At 43.7% G+C, this 10,523-nt stretch overlaps 1 pseudogene; it reads left to right on the top strand.

Annotated features, from left to right (window-relative positions):
• Window positions 1-3,248: 3,248 nt before the first annotated feature.
• The window catches only part of LOC103747097, an 86,428-nt pseudogene continuing 79,153 nt past the window's right edge, over window positions 3,249-10,523 (top strand).

The following is a 10,523-nucleotide window of genomic DNA, read 5'->3' as shown; positions in this document are numbered from 1 at the left end:
CTGAGGTTAGAATTTAATTCACAGAACCTTACTCTCTGGTTCAAATAATTTCTCTCTCTCTCTCTCTCTCTCTCTCTCTCTCTCTCTCTCTCTCTCTCTCTCTCTTCCTCTGAAACAGGGTCTCATATAGTCCAGGTTGGTCTTGAACTTACTCTGTAGTTGAGGCTAGCCTTAAACTCTTCATCTTCCTGTCTCTGCCTCCCAAGTGCTGAGATTGCAGCCATGTGCCACAGTGCCTGCCTTATCTCTCCAATCACTTGATCTCTTTTGGGTAAATAGTTATACACTTAGATTCCCTCCATTTCCCCAGATCCCCTGTCAATGGGATCTGGGATCTGGGAGTATATGACCACCTAGCAATGGGTAACAGGGCCTCAGATTATTGTGTACAGATCCCAGTCCTCCTCACTCTTGGTGGTATGTAACTGAGCTCACCTGGTCCCACAGCACCTAGTTAGAATCTGCTGGTGGACCCAGGACTGTTCTTGGCTAGATTAAGAGAGGAGGCACATCTGATGAGTGTCCCTGTGTGAGAAGTCCTCTATTCTGCCCCCATCCTGTCTTGGGCCACCTGGACTGGAGGTCTCCACCATCCTGGTCACAACTTTGGCTTCTGGAAAATTATACCCCCACATACATATACCCCTACAAGGCAGGAAAATCACTATAGAGACTGGGGTGACCTCAATTAGCATCCATGGTGGGGCAGACACTACATTAGCATCTGCCATGTCAACAACCAACCCAGCCCCACCCCTAGGAAACTTGTTAGAGTCTATTGGGAGATCTCTCTCTCTCTCTCTCTCTCTCTCTCTCTCTCACACACACACACACACACACACACACGCACGCACGCACGCACGCACGCACACACTACCCCAAGGGGTTAGGAAAACTATAGAGTACCAGGTGATATCAGAGGTTAGATATCCCAACAACTGTAGAGCAATTCCATCTGCATAACAGACTTTTCTCTGAGACCTCAAACCCATAATCACTTTTAAATCCTGACTCTCCATATTAATTATGCCCATTACACCTGTCATCACATGGGTATGCATTCAAATATCCCTAGTCATATATATAAGTCATCTATTCCTTCCCTAGCTGACACACTTCAGTCAGTACTTGATGAAAATATCAGAATGGGCATGGGGTCCTAACCACAGGACACCAGGCGATACATTGACAAATCCTATTTCTTATTTTATAAACCATGCTATTTTATATGTTCAGAATGGAGAAATGGCTGACCACTGTAACACTGAAGGAACACAGAGCTGTGTCACCTGGAAACAGGGTCACTCCTGGGGTCCACACAGTGATACTCTCTTGAAACTGCTCTCTGTGATGGTTTATTTTCACTGTCAACTTCACTGGATTTAGAATCACCTAGGAGACACCTGTGGGTATGTCTACAAGGGTGTTTCCAGAGAGGTTTAACTGAGGAAGAAAGATCTGTCCCAAATGTAGGCAGCAGAATTCCTTGGGCTGGGGCACCACCCTAGTAAGGATAGAGTGAGCAGAAAATCAGCATCCATCTCCCTCTGCTTCCTATCTATGGATATGGTAAGACTAGCCACCCCCCCATACTGCTTCCATGCCTTCCATCATGATGGGCTGTAGCCCTCAAATTTTGAGTCAAAATAAAGTCTTAAGTGCTTTTAGTAAGGTATTTTGCCATAGTAATAATAAAAGTAGCTAATATAAATCACAAACAAGCAAGACAGGATGTAGCTGGCCTCCACAACTGTGTCCTCGGTGGCTGAAAAGGCATGGTTCCAGATTCCTAGGGATACCGGGGCAGGAAAGACTGGTGCTTAAGTGCACCCAATGTTCTCCATGAAGCTGCCCAGAATATCAGTCATTAAGTGGCAGGCGATCCATGGGAAGTGGGAGGCGAGAAACAGAGAGGAAGCACAGAGACAACTATGGCCTTCAAATCTCACCTCTGTAAGCAGATGATTCCAAGGGGTGATCGCCATGTTCTGCCTCTTGGAGAGTCTCCATGTCAAATAAGCAGTTTTTCTCCACCAGCAGACACCCGTCAGCTTCCGTGACATCCACATACACAACTTCAGCAACTTCATATTTTTTTCCAGATATAGCGCCATCCACGGATTGACCAGTCAATCTCTTTCTTCAAAGTGAGCCACTTTTTACACATTCTCATTTATTAATAAAGGACTCATTAGTGTTACTGAAAAGTCAGAGCATTCACTGCTGCCAAAGAAAACACAACAATGATATGAAACTCCAGCCAGCCCTTGCCTGCTATCAGCTGCGATCCTGAGGGCTGATTTTACTCTTTGTTACAGAGATACAGGGAGACACAGAGAGATTAATCAGGAGGCCTGAAGTAGACCTAGGAGACAGTGTCTTTCTTAATCTCTGTGATATCCTCTTTGAATGTGCTTCTGACTTAACTCTGGGACACCTCAGCCTCTTCTCACATTCTAGATTTCTCCGGATGACCATGTGCTTCTGAGCATTGTTGGCAAGGATCATAAATGCTTGGACATTTGACACAGAAGTAGATCTTCACCTGGGTCTAGGCCTTCAGCTCCCCGAGGTACTACCTATGCCTCTTTGCTCTCTGCAGCTCACCAAGGAGAAGGAATTCTGGGTTCCTTCTCCACTGAGGGAAGCAGGAGAGTCACCAAAGCAGGAAAAAGAGAAGAGGAGGGTTAAAAAGGGCAGAGTCAGCAGGACAGGGTGACGGCAGAGAAAGTACAGGGGGCTGCCTACCCTGCCTGCTCCAGGAACAGCTGCAGTAAGTGCCATTTACTAAGCAACTTTCCTCTCATTGAAGCAAAGAAACTTTCAGCCCAACTGAACACAGAGCCTTCCTATCTGCTAATTGCTGCAGGACTGGCTGCCGTAGGATCCATTCAACTCAGCCATTTAGACTCACAGTTTCACCTGCAAAGAGATTCATTCTTAATTAAAAGCCAACCTGACCTTTTGAAAAGCTTATTTCTGGAAGAATGGACTGACTTTTTATGATTAATAATTCCTACTAAGTTCCATAACCACAAGACCAGTGGGCATACATGCTTGAATATCTAATGGTGTCTCTGATAAGGATATCATACGAACCCACGTCACATCCTCCTGAGCCAGAAATGTGAGGTGAACAAGTGCAAGATGATTCTGTAGACCCCACCTCAGTGGCTAACACCATTAGTGTTTGTCCAGAGCACCTATGGAAAAGTTTGCTCAAGGTAAGATGCCAGGTGAGGTCAGGGATGGCTGACAGACACCTGCGTCATGAACCCCTAGTGGACAGCTTTCAGTGGTTACTAGAATCCATTCCCACTCTGAATGAAGACACAAAACTTCCAGAGAAAAAGGTAAGTTACACTTATGAGCATCTGTGTTCTATTTTCACCTGAAAAAAGCAGGAAGCTGGGGGAGGGGGTGGACGCAACATGTCAAAAGTATAGCCTGGTTTCTTTTTCTTGTTTATAGTAAAACAAAGTTGAAAAAAATGTTGATTGAAGGAAGAACTGTTAAAAAGGATCCAGGGAAGCTGGAAAGATGGCTCAGCAGTTAAAAGCACTGGCTACTCTTGCAGAGGACCCAGGTTTGGTTCCCAGCACCCACAAGGTGGCTAACAATCATTCTTAACTTCTGTTACAGGGGATCTGACGCCCTCTTCTGGCCTCTATGGGAATTGCAAAACACAGGTGCAGGCAATACACTCATACACATAAAAGAAAACAAATAAAAGGATTCAGGATTTGATGATTTGTGAGCATTTTACCTTACCCAAATTTCAAAAGCAACTAAAATTAGGAAACTCTTTGTCAGAAAAGAGTAATCTGGAAAGAAACCAAAGACATGGCCAGACACTTTTTGCTAGCTCCTTAAAGGATCAGATTATTTAATCACACAAAAGGACTGTGCAGCCATTTTGAGGAGATCAAGCATGCCATCATAGATTCTGTCAGATGTTTCAGCAGAACCCAGAGTGAGATTCACCGGAATACCACAAAAGATCTGTGGAAAACCCTCTTACTAAAAGAATGTATTCCAAGACACACACGGTCGACCTGCAAGGGTCTAAGGATTGCCTACCAGTATAAACACTACCAGCTTGGACCGAAAGAAACAAGAGAAAACAGAAATGAAAGGAGGCTGTCAGACTCCCAGAAGTCTACAGGAAAGGCTGATGGGTTGGCTTCAGTACAGGAACCCCACACTCTGCTAGAAGGGGTGTAAAGTGATGAGGTTACTTCAGGAGCAATCTGGCAGTTCCTCAAAAATTGTAGAGTTGCCACATGACTCACCAACCTCTCTTCAAGGCATATATCCAAGAGAAACAGAAACAGTCTACACAAAAACTGGCCAGGACTGTTCACTGAAGCATTAGCAGCAATAGCCAAAAAGTATAAAAACACAAATGCTCATGGCCTGTTAACATGAATGAATGCCACATGGTGTGTCCATATCACAGAGTATCTTGACAATAAAAAGGATGAAATACTAACTTAGTTACATGGGTGAACTTTGAAGATGTTACTCTAAATTTTTAAGACCAGTCACAAAATAGATTGTACAATTTTTTTATAGAAATGTCTCTAATAGAAAAAAATCTACAGAGGCAGAAAATATTTCCGTATTCTAGGACTGGCAGCTGGGTAAACACATTTAGCTGTAAAGTTTCTGTGAAACTGTGTAAAGTTTCTTTCTGGAGTGATAAAAGTCCTAAAAATGTCTTTGCTACAGGTTGTACAACACAGTGAATACTCTAAAAGCCATGGGATTTTATACTTTAAGTGGGTAATGGTACGGCATGTATCTTGATAAAGCAGTTAGCAATAAGGGGTAGAAGAAAGAACAAGAAAATACCCCTGAGGTCTGCCCTGTGTCCAGCCCTGTGCTGGGCTCCAGCCATGCCACACACTCCCGGTCAGGGGGAGACTGCACAGGACACCATGGTCAGTGAGCTATCAGGTCTGAATAAATGCATAGTCTACATGAGTTCAGTGAAGTGGGTTGATAGAAAATGCTTCGATAAATTCTCTCTTGACTGGATTTTCAGGCGCCTTCCCTAGCAGAATAGAATACAGTGATCCTAAACCAAGCTAATACAGCAAGCTTGCTTCTTGGCAACCAGAAGGCTTCTGGCAAATGATTCAACTTAAGAGCAGACAAGAAAAATGGCGAGAGAGAGAGAGAGAGAGAGAGAGAGAGAGAACCCAAGTCATTCTGGAGTTTATCTAATCTAACCCAGAGGTTTTTCCAGCCATTGATCTGAGCATTCACAAGCTCCAAAACAGTGTATAGAAAGCCCCCTGACTGCTTTCTTCACCAAAGAGTCTAAAATATCGAGATAGAGAGAGAGAGACAGAGAGAGAGAGAGAGAGAGAGAGAGAGAGAGAGAGAACCCAAGTCATTCTGGAGTTTATCTAATCTAACCCAGAGGTTTTTCCAGCCATTGATCTGAGCATTCATAAGCTCCAAAACAGTGTATAGAAAGGCCCCTGACTGCTTTCTTCACCAAAGAGTCTAAAATATTTTTTTCTATAAGTGGAATCCTCCTACTACCACAAATTTAGTTACTAAAATGAGAGCCCTCATCTCTCTGCAAATATGACTTCAAAGACAGAATTACAAACACTACAGGTACCCATAATTGACATTAGGTGGCACTGCCCATTCTAGCAGACCTCAGTCATTCTTACTGAAAATTCACTTTTCTTGTCTTTTCACACATTGTATACATCGAAACTACTATTTCAGTAAATTTAAAATCTCATTCCTCTCATATATATCCCTTATTCAAAGATCAAATTATTAAGCTATCTGTTGTATTCAAATGGAGGTGTGGGCATGGCACACATATGGAAGTCAGAGGACAATTTGCAGGACTCAGGTCATAGGATGACTCAGGTCATCCGCCTTGGCAGCAGGTGCCATTTCCCACTGAGCTATCTTGCAGTTTCCACAGGCAGTTTTTATAAACATTAAAAATATGCACTATCTTCTTAAAGTTTCCTATGTTTAATTTAAAATATTAAGCTATGCTTAATCAGAATGTTTCTAGTTATTATGAATAGCCACCATCTACCTCTTGCTTGTAATTTATAGATTTCCACACTGCTTCCAAATGGTCACTGGATATTTGCACATGCATTGATTAGAGTGGTCATGTGAGATAAAAATAATACCACTGAGACAGAAACAGAAGTGTGCACATAGGCACGCTGCCCCACAAAGGTGGAAAAAGGAGGAATAAAAGACTAATGAGCAGCACAAGAGAGACTAAAAGGGAAAGAGGATGAGCACAAGCTGGCCCTGGGCAGAAGTGAGCACGAGCACTCAGCGGACAGCCACAGGATGCTGGGAAGTGTGTGCTTCTGGGGCTGCTGGGTAGACAGCTCTCAGATGGGGTGGTAGCCCCATGCTCATAGAGTCAGATGGGCCAAGTATAAGCGGGAAATTGTAAGGTAAATCAAAGCAGGCAAGCCTCACCCAAAAGTGTTCAAGTTCAATTTTCAAAATGACTCAACGAGGGCTAGAGAGATGGCTCAGCTGTTAAGAGCACTTGCTGCTTTTGCAGAAGTCCCAGATTTGATTCGCAGAACCCAAATGGCGGCTGACAACCACTCATAACTCCAATTCCAGGGCATCTGACCCTCTCTTCTGAGGCACTGCATGACACAGGTTCACTTACATGCATGTGGGCAATACAAACACATAAAATAAATTTTAAAAGTTTAATGAATCAATGAGTACCAAACAGTACAAAACAGATCCATGAGGCCCTTGAGCTAGATTCGGTGTGTGACTTCTGTACTAAGAAACACTTATGTCAGCAGCGTATTTAGTAGTGGCAAAGAATGTAGACTCGGGAGCCAGGCTGTCTAGATTCTAACCCTAGTATTCTAACACATACTAGCTGTGTGACTTGGAGCAGGAAGTTTCTCTCCTAAGCCTCAAATTTCTCTCCTGCACAGTCCGGGCAGGGACTGTGCTTGCCTCAGAGGTGAGGTGGCCATATGTCCAAGTTGATATCTTAGTTGATCTACTGCCACATAAAAACTACCCCGAAAACTTAATGGAGTTACCAACTATGTACTATTGCCGCTCAGGGTGTTGGGGGGTGATGGGCTTAGCTGGGTGGTTTTGCTTGGGGTCCCTCATCTGGTTACAGACCACAGCTGGACCCACGACTCATTAGCAGGTTTAACTCACATGCCTCATGACTGCACAGGAAAACCCGGTGGCTTCTTGAGCAACTGTCTTCAAACGGCCTTTCATGTGGCTAGACTGGGACAGGATAGGCAGGTGAAAACAGCAGAGGGGATGCTGACAACATGGTGGTCTCAAGGTCATTTGACTGCTACATGGTCCCTGGATTCCCTGAAGAGAGAACATCCCAAGAGAGCCAACAGAGGCTGCAAGGCTTCCAGGATTTGGAAGCTAGATATTGTCACTTCCATCACATTCTGTTGATTAAGGGCTAATTACAGGCCAACTTAGATTCAAAAAGGTGATGGAATAGGTTCTACTTGTCAATGGGGTATGGCTTATATCTGAGGGAGGGAAAGAACTGATGGTATCTTACAGACAAGCCACCATTCCTTCCCCCACTTCTTCCCCAGAACAGTAAAAATGACATAGAAGACTAAGACAGCAAGTTCTGACCAGAGTTTCCTAAATGATTGCCTTGAATTTTTAACATCATTATTCTATAAATAATATTTATTTTTCAAACTGGCATGTAGATGTGAGCAAATAAAAAGTGAACGAATCCGTCCTCCAGAGAAAAGTTTTCCTGGACTGCTTAAAGGTAAAGTTAATATTTACTTTCTGGGGAGCATGCAGACACAAATTTTCAGTTTCCCCTTCTTTGGATGGCAACTCAGCTCAGAATAGCGCTCAAGGTTTGCAAGTGAGCTGGGTAGTCAGGGAGCCAGCCCCCCAGACGTCAGGGCAGGCAGAGGGGCTTAGCGATTGAATGGGTTAGAAGAGGTAAATGCTCGGAGCAGATGCCACATTAAAGTTGCAAGGGGAAACATCTGCTGTCCTGTTTGCTAAGGTGATTGATAGTTACAAACGGAGCAGCCTGTGTTGAGATTCAAAGCACGAACACCACCATCAGTGTTGGTAGCTAATCAGATATGGAGCGTTACATTGTGTCTCTCATTTTACAGAACGAAAGCAGTGTTCCTCTCATCACAGTTTGCTCCTGATTTTCAAGCGCCTCATTGCCATTCATGATATCAAAATGAACAAGAACGAACCACAGCAGCCAGGCCTCACTCAGCTCCTTCTATTGAATAGCCCAGAGTTCAGACTTCACAAGTTTTAAATTACAAAATAAAGTTACAATTTTCATGATCTAAGAGTTGTGGCACCCTCAGTTTCCCATCAACTTTGCAAGGTCTAGTTCTTCTACCGGCTTCCTCCTCGTGTTTCTCAGACCTCCGTGGAACTGTTTCTCATGCCACCTTGATGACTTCCCTACTGACTGCAAACATGGCCACCGGAAGGCTCTTGCTGCTGCTGGTGATGCCCGTAGGGTTCCTGGACTGCTCCTTTCCATCTGCTCTTTGTTTCCACCCATTATGCACCCCAGAGCGGACCTTCTCCACAGTTCAGTTTCCTGGTCCTACGTTCTGTTTTTGTTTTGTTTTTTTCCCAGAGGCTCATTGGCAACACAATGTCCTAAACAGAACAATATCTCCAGGCAATCCCATTTGGTCCTCTATAACTGCACTGGGAGACCCAGGTGTGATGTGACCAGGTGCAGTTCAGCCTCCTGCCTGGGAGCCACAGCAGCTTTCTTCTTCACACCATTCATACCTCCATAAAAAAAAATCAAGAAGCATGGAGATGTTGGAATCCTTGCAAAGAATAATATCCCTGCTTCTGCCACCCAGGAAAGCATCGACTCCACTACCCACCACACAGCAGGGATCTAAGCCTCACCCTTCAGGTAAATCCCTGGTACTCACATCTTACATCTCCCACAAGAACAAAAGTGAAGTGGTTGCTTCTTACTAAAGACTCTCAGAGCTAGTTTCCCCAAGGCAAATGGCATTTCTTGTTACAAACTTAAAATGGAAACAAATGTATTTGAATCTGATACTGATTGGTTCTCAGGGCCTGGTTCCAGAGAAGAGCAAAGTTCCCAAAAATGGGTGGCAAACTTGTGAAGTTTTGTCTAAGAATGACACCTTGGACCTGACAGCCCACCTTCCGGTTTTTACTTTCTGTTCACCTGACTCAGTCTCCAAACTCCATATTGACTTGGACCTGCTGAGTTCTACTCTCTCCTCTTTTTCCTCTCTCTTCCCCTCTCACCATTTCTTTGACCTTTCACTTCCTCTCCTTCAGTAAACACTTGCTGGGGAGAGGAGACTATCTGAGGCTGCACAAGAAAGGGAACTGGGAAGTAATTTTTTAAAAGAATTATTAGTTACTCATTTAACGTGTACAAATGTTTTGCCTGCATGTATGTAAGTGCACCACATGTATGCAATGCCGAGGAGGCCAGAAGAAGGTATCTATAACTGGAGTTAAAAAACGATTGTTAGCTACCATGTGGGTCATAGGTACCCAAACCCAGGTCCTCTGCAAGAACAGCCAGTGTTCCTAACTGCTGCACCGTCTCTCCAGCCCCTCTGCAGTACCTTTTCAAACCCAAGGTACAAAGTTTACAGCTATAACAATTAATATAGTAAAATATAATATATTAATATATAATAATGTTGTGAATGGAAATTCTGAGAAAAACCACGTGTCTTCAAACTGAACCTTCTTCTTCCGCAAGGCTCATCAACTGATTAGAGCTCCAGAGACTGTGGAGAGTTTGGAATGTTGCAGGTCCAAAGCCTAATTATCATTTATCGCAGGTTACCTTTAGCCTATAAATAACCAGTCCACGTTCACCTCTGTTTCTGACTTAACATCTTGTGACTATGTATTAACTAGCAGAGTACCAACTCCCACTACCCAAAAGGCTAAGAATGTCATCTGAGACCTATAGTAGAATTTCCTCCCACTTTGTTATGACTGCCTACTGAAGGTACCCACCAATGTATTTGAAGAGTATGTTGATTTATGACTTTCTTTGTTCTGTTACTATAAAAGTTCATGAAATTGTTACTTCATTGGAACACGGTATTTGGCGAAACTTAAACCTGTGTTCCTGGGCCATGATTCCTCAAATTTGGCTCCAGAATAAACCATCTCTTTCATTCCTTTGAGAGCTGTTTATTTTATTGACAGTTCTTGGCACCCAAACTTAGGGCCCCAAAAGAACAATCTACTTCTCACTGAAGGAATCAACTGTGTTGGCACCAGGTACCAGCCAGGGCTTCCTTGCAGCCCACCATCCAGCATTGCCTCCTTGAGTGGAGATTGGTGAGTTCTTTCTGGGGGTCTGGACCTTCCTGGATTGGTCAACAGTCCATTGGTTTATTCTCAGCTGAGATTTTCAGGATCCTACTTGTTTAGATATTTGTTTGCTTGCTTACTTTCAAAGTGTTTGCTTCGAAGTAAGTTCT

This window comes from Nannospalax galili, unplaced genomic scaffold, assembly GCF_000622305.1.
Source record: "Nannospalax galili isolate Female #2095 unplaced genomic scaffold, S.galili_v1.0 scaffold704, whole genome shotgun sequence".
Lineage (NCBI taxonomy): Eukaryota > Metazoa > Chordata > Mammalia > Rodentia > Spalacidae > Nannospalax > Nannospalax galili.
Note: the sequence above shows the minus strand (reverse complement) of the source record. Positions and strands in the feature narration are given on the sequence as shown.